This window comes from Triticum urartu, chromosome 5A (genome assembly GCF_056163025.1).
Source record: "Triticum urartu cultivar PI428250 chromosome 5A, HENAU_Tu73, whole genome shotgun sequence".
Lineage (NCBI taxonomy): Eukaryota > Viridiplantae > Streptophyta > Magnoliopsida > Poales > Poaceae > Triticum > Triticum urartu.
Window position 1 is genome coordinate 648,637,516 of NC_141877.1, and position 11,455 is coordinate 648,648,970.

Consider the following 11,455-nt stretch of genomic DNA (forward strand, 5'->3'; position numbering starts at 1 on the left):
TCACACCATTCCGACCGTGAAGCTACCTGGGAACGCGAGGATCACCTCCGTTCTGAGTACCCAGAGTTCTTTTAGTCCTAGATCTCGGGACGAGATCTTTTCGTAGTGGTGGAGTGTTGTAACACCCCGGATGTAACTTTCCCTATTTGTACTCCAACTCTTGCTGTTTCCGGCGTTAAGTTATATTTATTTCTCGAGTTCGGGTCTTTGTCTCCGTGTGTTGTTTTCGTTTTCATGCATCTCATATCATGTCATCATGTGCATTGCATTCGCATACGTGTTCATCTCATGCATTCAAGCATTTTCCCCGTTGTCCGTTTTGCATTCCGGCGCTTCGTTCTCCTCCGGTGGTCAATTCTAGCTTTCTTTCGTGTGTGGGGATTAAACATTTCCGGATTGGACCGAGACTTGCCAAGCGGCCTTGGTTTACTTCCGGTAGACCGCCTGTCAAGTTTCGTATCATTTGGACTTCGTTTGATACTCCAACGGTTGACCGAGGGACCGAAAAGGCCTCGTGTGTGTTGCAGCCCAACACCCCTCCAATTTGGCCCAAAATCCACCAAACTCTGCTCCATGTCCTAGAGCGTTCGATCATGATTGCGTGGCCGAAAACCGCACCTCATTTGGACTCTCCTAGCTCCACTTATGCCTATAAATAGCCCCCCTCCATTTTTCGGATCTCCCCCTCTCCGAAACCCTAGCTAAAAAAAAGATCCCGCCGCCGCCGGACGTGTCCGCCCCCGGCCGGACAGCGTCCGCCGCCGCCTTCGACCAACCGGGGTGCGCCACGTGGCCTCCGCCACCTACCACCGCCGCCGGCCCGGGAGGCCCACGAGGGGCCCCCGCGAGCCCATCTCCGCCGCCGCCGCCTGCCTCAAGCCGCGCCCCTCGCCCCCGACTCCGGCAGCCGGCGCCGCCGCCCGCCTCTCGCCGGAGAACTCCGGCGCGACCCCACTGCCACAGGACCTCGCCGCCGCCACGGGAGCCGCCCGAGCCGGGCGCCGCGCCGCCCCGCCTCCACGAGCCACCGCCGCCGTCCTCGCCGTCCGGGCCCGGCCCCTCCTCTCCTTCCCCGGCGAAGCCCCCTACTCCGGCCACCACGACCACCTCGCCGGCGACCTCGGAATCCGCGCCATGAACAGTGCTGTTACAGTGTTCTGAAATGCAGATCTGAGATCCGGTTGACTTTCTCCTCCCGAAACCCTAATTTTCGAGCATACTTTGACCAGTGATATCTCCGCATCCGTAGCTCCATTTTGGACATATAGTATATTAAAATGTTCATCTCGATGAGTACATCATTTCATTCCATTGCATCATTTTCATTTGTGTTCATCTTGATGCCCAAAATGCTGTTAGAAGGAGGCTTCATGAGTTAGTTGTCAGATCTGCTAGTTCATCTTAGACTTTTGTCATTTTTGCCATGTTTATTGTGTGCATGCTATGCCTGTGAGTCCTTCATATGTTTTGTTAAGGATTTTGTCTTCTTTCCAGAGGTGCAACCCATGCATTATTAGGATGTGTGTGGTGACTTGTGCAAGCTTGCAAAGTGAGGCACCCGGGAAATCTGTTTTCAGAGACTTAGTAGTTTTCACTAAGTCTGGGATTATTTAGTTCATGATGCCATATGTTCAGCTTGTTTCCTAGTGATCCGTGCCTCTTTTGAGGATGATCAGTAAGGGAGTTTTGTTAATCATATTATGCTCTATCCATCCATGTCATTGTTTGCAATTATGGAGCACCCTAGCTTGAGTCAATCGAGCTCTACTTTTGCTTACTGTTGAATCTGGGCAGATCGTCAACTCGTTTGCAATTTTGCCGATGTTATTGTAGTTGATCCGTGCATGCTATGCCATTGTTCTTGCCATGTCTAGCTAGCATTTTGTGCCTTCTTAATGGATGTATGCTTGCCTTGCCATGACTTGCAGCGTAGTGAGTGCATCCAGCTCGTTTACATGCCTTCATGAGTTATATTTTCAGCATGTCTCAGTTTTCACCAAGTCTGAAAACTGATTGTGTTTTTGCTATGTTCGTGAGCCCGTTAGTATATTTTGTGAACCCTTTTGGCCCCAGGTCACTTTGGGTCTTTTGTTAAGCTTGTTGAGTAGCTCCATGCCATGTTCTTACTTGTCTTAATCAGGTCATGTATCATGTTGTTTTGCTGCTCCGAAGAGGGCTTCGTGATCTGAAATTTCAGACAAGTGTTAATTTCACTAAGTCTGGAATCTATTTTGCATTTGCGTTTTTGCCCTGCTTGTTTGAACCTCATAATGGAAGAATTGGCCGTGGCTCAGTGCTAGTCTTTTGTTAAGATTCTTGTGTGCATCCCTGCCATGTATTTTGTTGTCATGTTTGGTGGCTGTAGCATGCTCATTGCATTGCATTTAGATGCCTACTTGCTGTAAATCGCAGACCGGTGTCATTCTTAAAACACTTGCCATTTCCAAACCGTAACTCCGATTCCGGCGTTCTTTATATCGTTTTCAAGCGATTTCATCTCATCTTTCCAGTGGCACCGTTGGAATTCCAAGTCGAGGCCAGCTTCATGCATTTTCCTGTCATATCTTGCATTTTGCATCCCGCATCGCATCCCGCATAGCATATCATCATTTCATCATATTGCTTGTTCTTGCACGTGGTTGATTGTATACTTGTTGCTTGTTTGTCTTGTTTGGGTAGAGCCAGGAGACGAGTTCGCTACCGAGGAGCCCGTTGAGTTTGCTTGTGAGGATCCAGTCAACTCTGACAACTGTGCAGGCAAGATGATCATACCCTCGAAATGACTACTATCTATGCTATGCTAGTTTGCTCGCTCTTGCTATGCCAATGCTACGATGCCTACCTTTTGCTTGTCAGCCTCCCAATTGCCATGTTGAAACTCTAACCCACCTTGTCCTAGCAAACCGTTGATTGGCTATGTTACCGCTTTGCTCAGCCCCTCTTATAGCGTTGCTAGTTGCAGGTGAAGATTGGAGGCCGTTCCTTGTTGGAACATTTATTTTCTGGTTGGGATATCATTATATTGCTATGTTATCTTAATGCATCTATATACTTGGTAAAGGGTGGAAGGCTCGGCCTCTCGCCTAGTGAATTGTTCCACTCTTGCCGCCCTAGTTTCCGTCATATCGGTGTTATGTTCCCGGATTTTGCGTTCCTTACGCGGTTGGGTTATAATGGAAACCCCTTGATATTTCGCCTTAATTAAAGCTTTTCCAGCAATGCCCAACATTGGTTTTACCATTTGTCACCTAGCCTTTTCTTTCCCTTGGGTTCTGCAGACTCAAGAGTCATCTTATTTTAACTCCACCGGGCCAGTGCTCCCTCTGAGTGTTGGTCCGAACTGGGCAGCCTGCGGGGCCACCTCGGGGAAACTTGAGGGTTGGTTTTACTCGTAGCTTGACCTATTTTTGTGTGCCCTGAGAAAGAGATATGTGCAGCTCCTATCGGGATTTTTCGGCACATTCGAGCGGTGTTGCTGGTCTTGTTTTAACCTGTCAAATTGTCTTGTTGTACCAGGTTGCCGAGTCTGATCGGTGTATCTCGGGTGGAGGTCTATTCCTTCGTTGACCATGAGAGCTTGTCATGGGCTAAGTTGGGACTCCCCTGCAGGGATTGAACTTTCGAAAGCCGTGCCCGCGGTTATGGGCAGATGGGAATTTGTTAATGTCCGGTTGTAGATAACTTGAACCTTAATTAATTAAAATGAATCAACTGAGTGTGTTACCGTGATGGCCTCTTCTCGGCGGAGTCCGGGAAGTGGACACGGTGTTGGAGTAATGTTTGCGCAGGCTGTTCTCTAGTTTCTCGCTCGTGCTTTGCCTCCTCTTCTCGCTCTCTTTTGCGAATAAGATAGCCACCATATATGCTAGTCGCTTGCTGCAGCTCCACATATATTTGCCTTTTCCTTACTATAAGCTTAAATAGTCTTGATCGCGAGGGTGCGAGATTGCTGAGTCCCTGTGGCTCACAGATACTATAACTCCAGATGCAGGTCCAGGTGATTCCGCTCCAGGTGACGAGTACGAGCTCAAGTGGGAGTTCGACAAGGACTCTCAGCGTTACTATGTTTCCTTTCCCGATGATCAGTAGTGGTGCTTAGTTGGGGTTCGATTCAGGGTCTTGTCGCATGTTGGGTTTTTCTTCTATTTTGGCGCCGTAGTCGGGCCATGAGTGTTTGTATGATGGATGTTATTTATGTACTTGATGTGACGTGGCGAGTGTAAGCCAACTATGTATCTTCCCCTTTTATTATATATTACATGGGATGGTGTAATGGTTGCCTGACTTGCGACATTGCTTTCAATGCGGTTATGTCTCTAAGTCGTGCCTCGACACGTGGGAGCTATAGCCGCATCGAGGGCGTTGCACAGTAGCAGGTGATCGTTGTTTTATCGAGGGCCAATTGATTGAAAAACTGATAGAACTCCTCAAATGGAATAGGCAACAGTTCAATTCCAACGAGGTCATGCTCCGGTTTAACTCTCGCATACAAAGTACTCCTCCCCCCAGACTCTCTGCAGATTTTCAAGTACCAATCATGTAATCTTCACATCATCGTTGTTAAAGATTTTTCATCTTTGACGAGAGGCTTCCCGTACTCGTATCTGTGTATCTGCACCTCCATGGTATCATAATGTACATCGTCGGGCAGGTAACCGTCAACATTGCCATAACCGGGCACCATCCTCGGATCGACGATGTCGCTAGGCACCTTGAGGGGGGGCACGATTGCTTCGCTTGTTCACCGAGCTGGGCAATTTGTTTCCCAGCTGCTCGTCGTTCTTTCAGCCTTTGATCACTGACTGTACTTCCCGACCGCTCCGCTTCGGCCCATGTCTTTGCAATAATGCGCTCATAATTGCCTTTCGGCGGAGACTTGGGTGGTTTTGCCAGGGCAGCCAGAGTGCGCTTCACTTTCACCGGATCTACCTTCTCCTCCGGAGGTGGATGTCTCTTTGCTCTCAACCCTTGAAACCAGTCGTCCACTTCGGTTCCCGCGTTCTCGGCGTTCTCCTCCGGGGTCCTCTCATATGGTAACTTCTCTAGAGTCTTCAGAGAAGGACCGAATCTGTATGTCCTCCCGCCTCTGGTTGTACTGCTAGACGCCGACCGAGCAGACGGAGCGGTTGTCTTCTTTACTTGCTTACGAGGCGGAGGAGAAGGACTACGATGTGCCGGAGCAGCTGGAGCGGCGGCAGGTCTCTTCCTCCCTTGCTGACGAGGCGGAGAAGGAGGAGGCTGGCTGCTCGGGCGCGTCGGCGCAGGCGGAGAAGGAGGCGGAGTGCCGCCACGCGCCAGAGAAGGAGCCGGCCGAGGGCCCTGATCGTCACTCGCCGAAGGAGGAGGCGGTGGAGGAGGCGGAGTGCCCTGACTCGCCGGAGGAGGAGGAGGAGGCGGAGGCGTCCAGTTCGGAAGGTTGATGAGCTCCTTCCGCCATAGGCATGGAGTCTTCAAAGCAGACCCCAGCCAAGTCTCCCCTTCACCGGTAGGGTGGTCAAGCTGGAGGTCCTCAAATCCCTCCGTTATTTCATCCACCATCACCCTAGCATATCCTTCTAGAATCGGTTCAGTAGGATAAACAGAGCCAACAGCCGCCTTGACCTTCAAATTCATCCATTGCGTCATAAGGTGGCAATTTTGAGACTCCGTGATAGCATCCACGGGATAGCTGGCAGGAGCCATCAAGGCATGCTCCGGCTGAAGCAGCTCGGTGGAAGCCACGCTGCTTCTGCGCTGAGATGGCGGGGTAGCTTCGGGGGAGGCTTCGGCAGTACATTTGCTGCGATTTGCTTCTCGTTCCTCCATCGCGTCTACCCTTGCTTGCAGCGCCTGCATTTGGGTCTGCTGCACTTTTTTCCTCCTCTCATGGGATTTGTAACCGCCTGCGTCCAGAAACACAACCTTCCACGGAATGGAGCCTGGCGTGCCTCGTGTCCGTCCAGGGTGCTCAGGATTCCCGAGGGCCATTGTGAGCTCGTCGTTCTCTCTGTCTGGAAAGAACTTCCCTTGTTGCACTGCTTCAATATACTGCTTAAGCTTCCTGACTGGTATGTCCATTTGATCGTTCGTCCAAATGGACTTCCCTGTTACAGGGTCCAAGGTTCCGCCAGCCCCGAAGAACCAAGTTCGGCAACGGTCTGGCCAGCTAATTGTCTCTGGTTCGATCCCTTTATCAACCAGATCATTCTCATTCTTGGCCCACTTAGGCCGGGCTACGAGGTAGCCACCTGACCCCGTGCGATGGTGAAGCATCTTCTTCACAACATTTTGCTTGTTTGTCGCCGACATCTTCTTACTCTTTTCCGATGTCTTGTGGGCCACAAATGCGGGCCAGTGATCTCTGACCTTCTCATATCTTCCCTTGAATTCTGGTGTCTCATTATTTTCGAAAAACTTATTCAGCTCTTTCTTCCACCTCCTGAATAGTTCTGCCATCCTCTTAAGAGCAAAAGACTTGATTAATTTCTCTTTAACTGGGTTCTCTGGATTACCCTCTGGCGGTAGGGTGAAATTTGACTTCAGCTCAGTCCAAAGATCATTTTTCTGCATATCATTGACATAATACACCTCAGGGTCTTCTGTAGCCGGCTTAAACCATTGCTGGATGCTTATCGGGGTCTTGTCCCTAACCAGAACCCCGCACTGAGCAACAAATGCGCTCTTTGTCCGGAGGGGTTCAATCGGTTGGCCGTCGGGCGCGATTGCTATGATCTCAAACTTTTCATCCGAGCTCAACTTTTTCTTCGGGCCTCGTCTCTTTACCGAAGTTGTGCTCGATCCGGAGGGCTAGAAAAAAGAACAAAGACTTAATTAATATGTGTACATACCAAAACAATGAATGCATCAATCAGCTAGTCAGCACAGGCTTAACTAATATATATATACCTGGCCGGACTCGGTTCGGTCACCAGAGCCGTCATCACGGTCTCCTTCTTGCACCGGCATTGGGTCACCGGAGCCGTCCTCATGTTCTTCTTCTTGCACCGGCATTAGGTCACCGTAGCCAGCTTGTTCACCCTCTCCTTCCAAACCATCGGTTTCGTTGAGAAACAACGAGATGGCATCACTTCCTTCTGCGATTATGTCCCTCAACAACGCTTCTTTTGCTTCGTCTAGGGCGGTGTCCATAGTTTCTACAAATATTTAAAACTTGGCAATTATTATTCAAACATGAAAGATGGATATATTAGTGCCAAACGTAGAACTAGCTACCTAATCATAGTAAGCTATCGGGAGGGGGTATATATCGACAACGACGACACTACATCTATGTCCCTCGACGACCCTCGTTCCCGATAAAAAAAAAGAGGAAGAAGAAGAAAAAAAGAGGAGAAGAAAGAATAGAGGAGAAGAACTCCTCTATTCTTTCTTCTCCTCTTTTTTTTTCTTCCTCCTCTTCTTTTTTTATCCTCTTCTTCCTCTCATGTTCGAGAGCATCGCCGAGGGGTCGGGAGGTTGCCTAGTGTCAAAGGATTCAACAAAACCATGTCTTCATCATTAGGAAAAAGTAACATGTGCATGATGGTACGAAGCTCTCCAAAGTTATTTTGGAACGGAGTCCTAGATAGGATAATTCGCTTTTTGGTACAAAGTTTAGCAAGAACCTTCCAAATATCGTTATTTGGAAGGCCTTTGCTGAAATTCATACAAGAAGGAAAATTATCCTATCCGGGACACCATTTCAAAATAACTTTGGAGGACTTCGTCATGCCCTGGTTACTTCTGGCTAATGATGAAGCCATGGATTTCTTCAATACTTTGACACTAGGAAACCTCTCTCGACCCCTCGAACCCTCGACGACCCTGGAACCCTCGACCCCTCGGCGATCCTCTTCTTCCTCTCATGTTCGAGAGGATCGCCGAGGGGTCGGGAGGTTGCGTAGTGTCAAAGGATTCAACAAAACCATGTCTTCATCATTAGGCGAAAGTAACATGTCCATGATGGTACGAAGCTCTCCAAAGTTATTTTGGAACGGAGTCCTAGATAGGATAATTCGCTTTTTGGTACAAAGTTCAGCAAGAACCTTCCAAATATCGTTATTTGGAAGGCCTTTGCTGAAATTCATACAAAAAGGCAAATTATCCTATCCGGGACACCATTCCAAAATAATTTTGGAGGACTTCGTCATGCCCTGGTTACTTCCGGCTAATGATGAAGCCATGGATTTCTTCAATACTTTGACATTAGGAAACCTCTCTCGACCCCTCGGTGATCCTCGACCCCTCGAACCCTCAACAACCCTGGAACCCTCGACCCCTAGACGACCCTGGAACCCTCGACCCTCGACCCTATAGAGCCCTCGAACCCTCGACCCTGAAACCCTCGACCCTTGACCCCTTAACGACCCTCGACCCTCTACCCTATTTCCTGACCCTCGACCCCTCGGCGATCCTCGACACCCTAGTTCCCTATAAAAATTAAGAAGAAGAAGAAGAAGAAGAAGAAGAAGAAGAAAGAGGAGAAGAAGAAACGAATAGTGGAGAAGAAGAAAAATAGAATATATTCTTTTTTCTCTTCTTCTCCACTATTCCTTTCTTCTTCTCCTCTTCTTTTTCTTCTTTTTTCTTCTTCTTATTTATTTCTCCTCTTCTTCCTCTCCTCTTCTTCTTCTTATTTAGTTCTCTCGACCCCTCGTCCCTCTCTCGACCCCTCGACGACCCTCGTCCCTGATAACATTTTTTTTCTCCCCTCGACACCTCTCGACCTCTCATCCCACTCTCGACCCCTCATCATCATCTATCACCCCCCTCATTTTCTTTAGCATATATCCATGAACAAAATAGAGGAGAAGATCGAAGAAAAAATGAAGTCTTCCTCTTCTTATTTTCCTTTTTCCACTCCTTCCTTTTCTTCTTCTTCTTCTTCCTTCTTCCTTCTTCCTCTTTTCTTCCTTTTCCTTATTTTACTTTTTCCTCTACACTAACCTAATTAAAATGCACTAACCTAAAATCGATATCTACTAACAAACTAAATAAAAAATTAATACATATATGAAAAAACATATATAAACAAAAAAAATGCTATGAACATTATATTCATACATACATATATAGCCACATCCATTCATCATATAGCTATAAACAAAAAAATTAATACATATATGAAAAAACATATATAAAAAATGCTATGAACAGAGCCTCGACGGCGGCGGCTCACAACGGGGGCGGCCGGCGAGGGCGACGGCGGCGGCGGCGATGGCTTGGCGACGACCACGGCGTTGGCGGGGGCGGGCGGCGGGGCAGCGCCTGGCGGCGACGGGGCAGGGGCGACGAGGACGGCGGGTCGGGGCGGCGCGGGGCGCGGGCGATGGCGGGGGCAGCGAAGACGTCGGGGCGGCGCGGGCGACGACGGGGCGGCGCGGGGCAGTGCCTGGCGGCGATGGGGCAGGGGCGACGAGGACGGCGGGCTCGGGGCAGCGCGGGGCGCGGGCAACGGCGGGGGCGGCGACGACGTCGGGGCGGCGCGGGCGACGACGGGGCGGCGCGGGCGACAACGGGGGGCCCGGGGCGCGGGCGACGACGGGGGCTACGACGACGAGGAGCAGGGCGTCGGGGCAGAGGGCGGCGTCGGCGGCGGGGAGAATGAGGAACTGAATGAAATTTCTGACAAGTGTTGTATATATAGAAAGAGCATTGGTCCCGGTTCATGAAACCAACCGGGACTAATGCACCCCTTTAGTCCCGGTTGGTGCCACCAACCGGGACCAAAGGCGGCGGCCTTTGGTCCCGGTTGGTGGCACCAACCGGGACTAAAGGGGGGCATTACTCCCGGGTCGTAGCACCAACCGGGACTAATGCTGCCCTTTAGCCCCAGTTGGTGCCACCAACCGGGACCAAAGGTCTGTGCTGCCCCGAACCCAAATATTTAGTCCCACCTCGCTAGTTGAGAGGGAGGCGCACCTGTTTATAAGGTGCGGTGCGCCTTCCCTCTCGAGCTCCTCTCTAAAGCAGGCTTTCAGGCCTAACACTGTAATCTGTGCCTGTGGGCCTACTGGGCCTCCCACGGGCCTGAATCCTGGCCCATGGTAGGGTTTCTAGTCGTATTCAGGCCGTGGGGGCCCAGTAGGTGGCACTTTTTTTTGTTTTTTTGTTTCTACTTAGAACTAAATACTTATAGTTTTGTAGTGATTTCTTTTTTATTTTAGGTCACAAAAATTATAAACTTTCTGTTAGTGCCATTAGTTTTAAAATTTGAATAGTTTAAATTTGATTTTTTTAAAATTTGTGTGAATCACTAGTTTATGAATAACTTTACTATAAAAATTGATTTTTTAGTCAATATTTTTCCTGCTATTTAATATTACTGTGTTTTATCATTATACTCAATTTGGTAATTTTAGTTAGTCATAACAAATATTATAGGGGTGAGCCCTATTTTTTCCAGTTTTTTTGTTTTGTTTTCTGCATTATTTATTTCCTTTTGTTTTTTGCTTTATTTTTTAATTCTTTTTTCTTTTAGTTTTAGAAAAATTATAAACTTTCTGTTAGTGCCATTAGTTTTCAAATTTGAAAACACTTTTTTAGTTTTTTTGTTTTCTTTGCTGCTTTATTTATTTTATTTTGTTTCTACTTACAACAAAATACTTATTGTTGCTATTTTTATTTTTTTCCAGTTTTCTTGTTTTGTTTTCTGTATTATTTATTTTCTTTTGTTTTTTGCTTTATTTTTTAATTCTTTTTGCTTTTAGGTCAGCAAAATTATAAACTTTCTGTTAGTGCCATTAGTTTTAGAAAAAAATATAAACTTTCTGTTAGTTCCATTAGTTTTCAAATTTGAATAGTTAAAATTTGAACATAGATGCACCTATAGAGAAAATTCGACCTAAATTCATAGTTTTCAAATGAACTCTGAAAAAGTTGGCATAGCATACTCGTCTGTTACAAATTTGGCATGGTATCATCATAATAGTTGCGGGAGAAAGTCTTCACTTTTTCTTCGCTTGTGTCATTTGCTTATTGCGCCGTAACCATGGATAATCTTCATTGTTTATCAGGATGCTTGGGTCAGCCTTGACATTGAAGGGAGGAATTTCATGAAACTTTTCATAATCTTCAGACATGTGTGTCTTGCCGTCCACTCCCAGGATGTCCCTTTTTCCTAAAAGAACTATGTGGCGCTTTGGCTCATCGTATGATGTATTCGCTTCCTTATCTTTTCTTTTTCTCGGTTTGGTAGACATGTCCTTCACATAGATAACCTGTGCCACATCATTGGCTAGGACGAACGGTTCGTCAGTGTACCCAAGATTTTTCAGATCCACTGTTGTCATTCCGTACTGTGGGTCTACCTGTACCCTGTCGCCTAACAGATTGAGCCATTTGCACTTAAACAAAGGGACCTTAAAATCAGGTCCGTAGTCAAGTTCCCATATGTCCACTATGTAACCATAATATGTATCCTTTCCGCTCTTGGTTGCTGCTTCAAAGCGGACACCACTGTTTTGGTTGGTGCTCT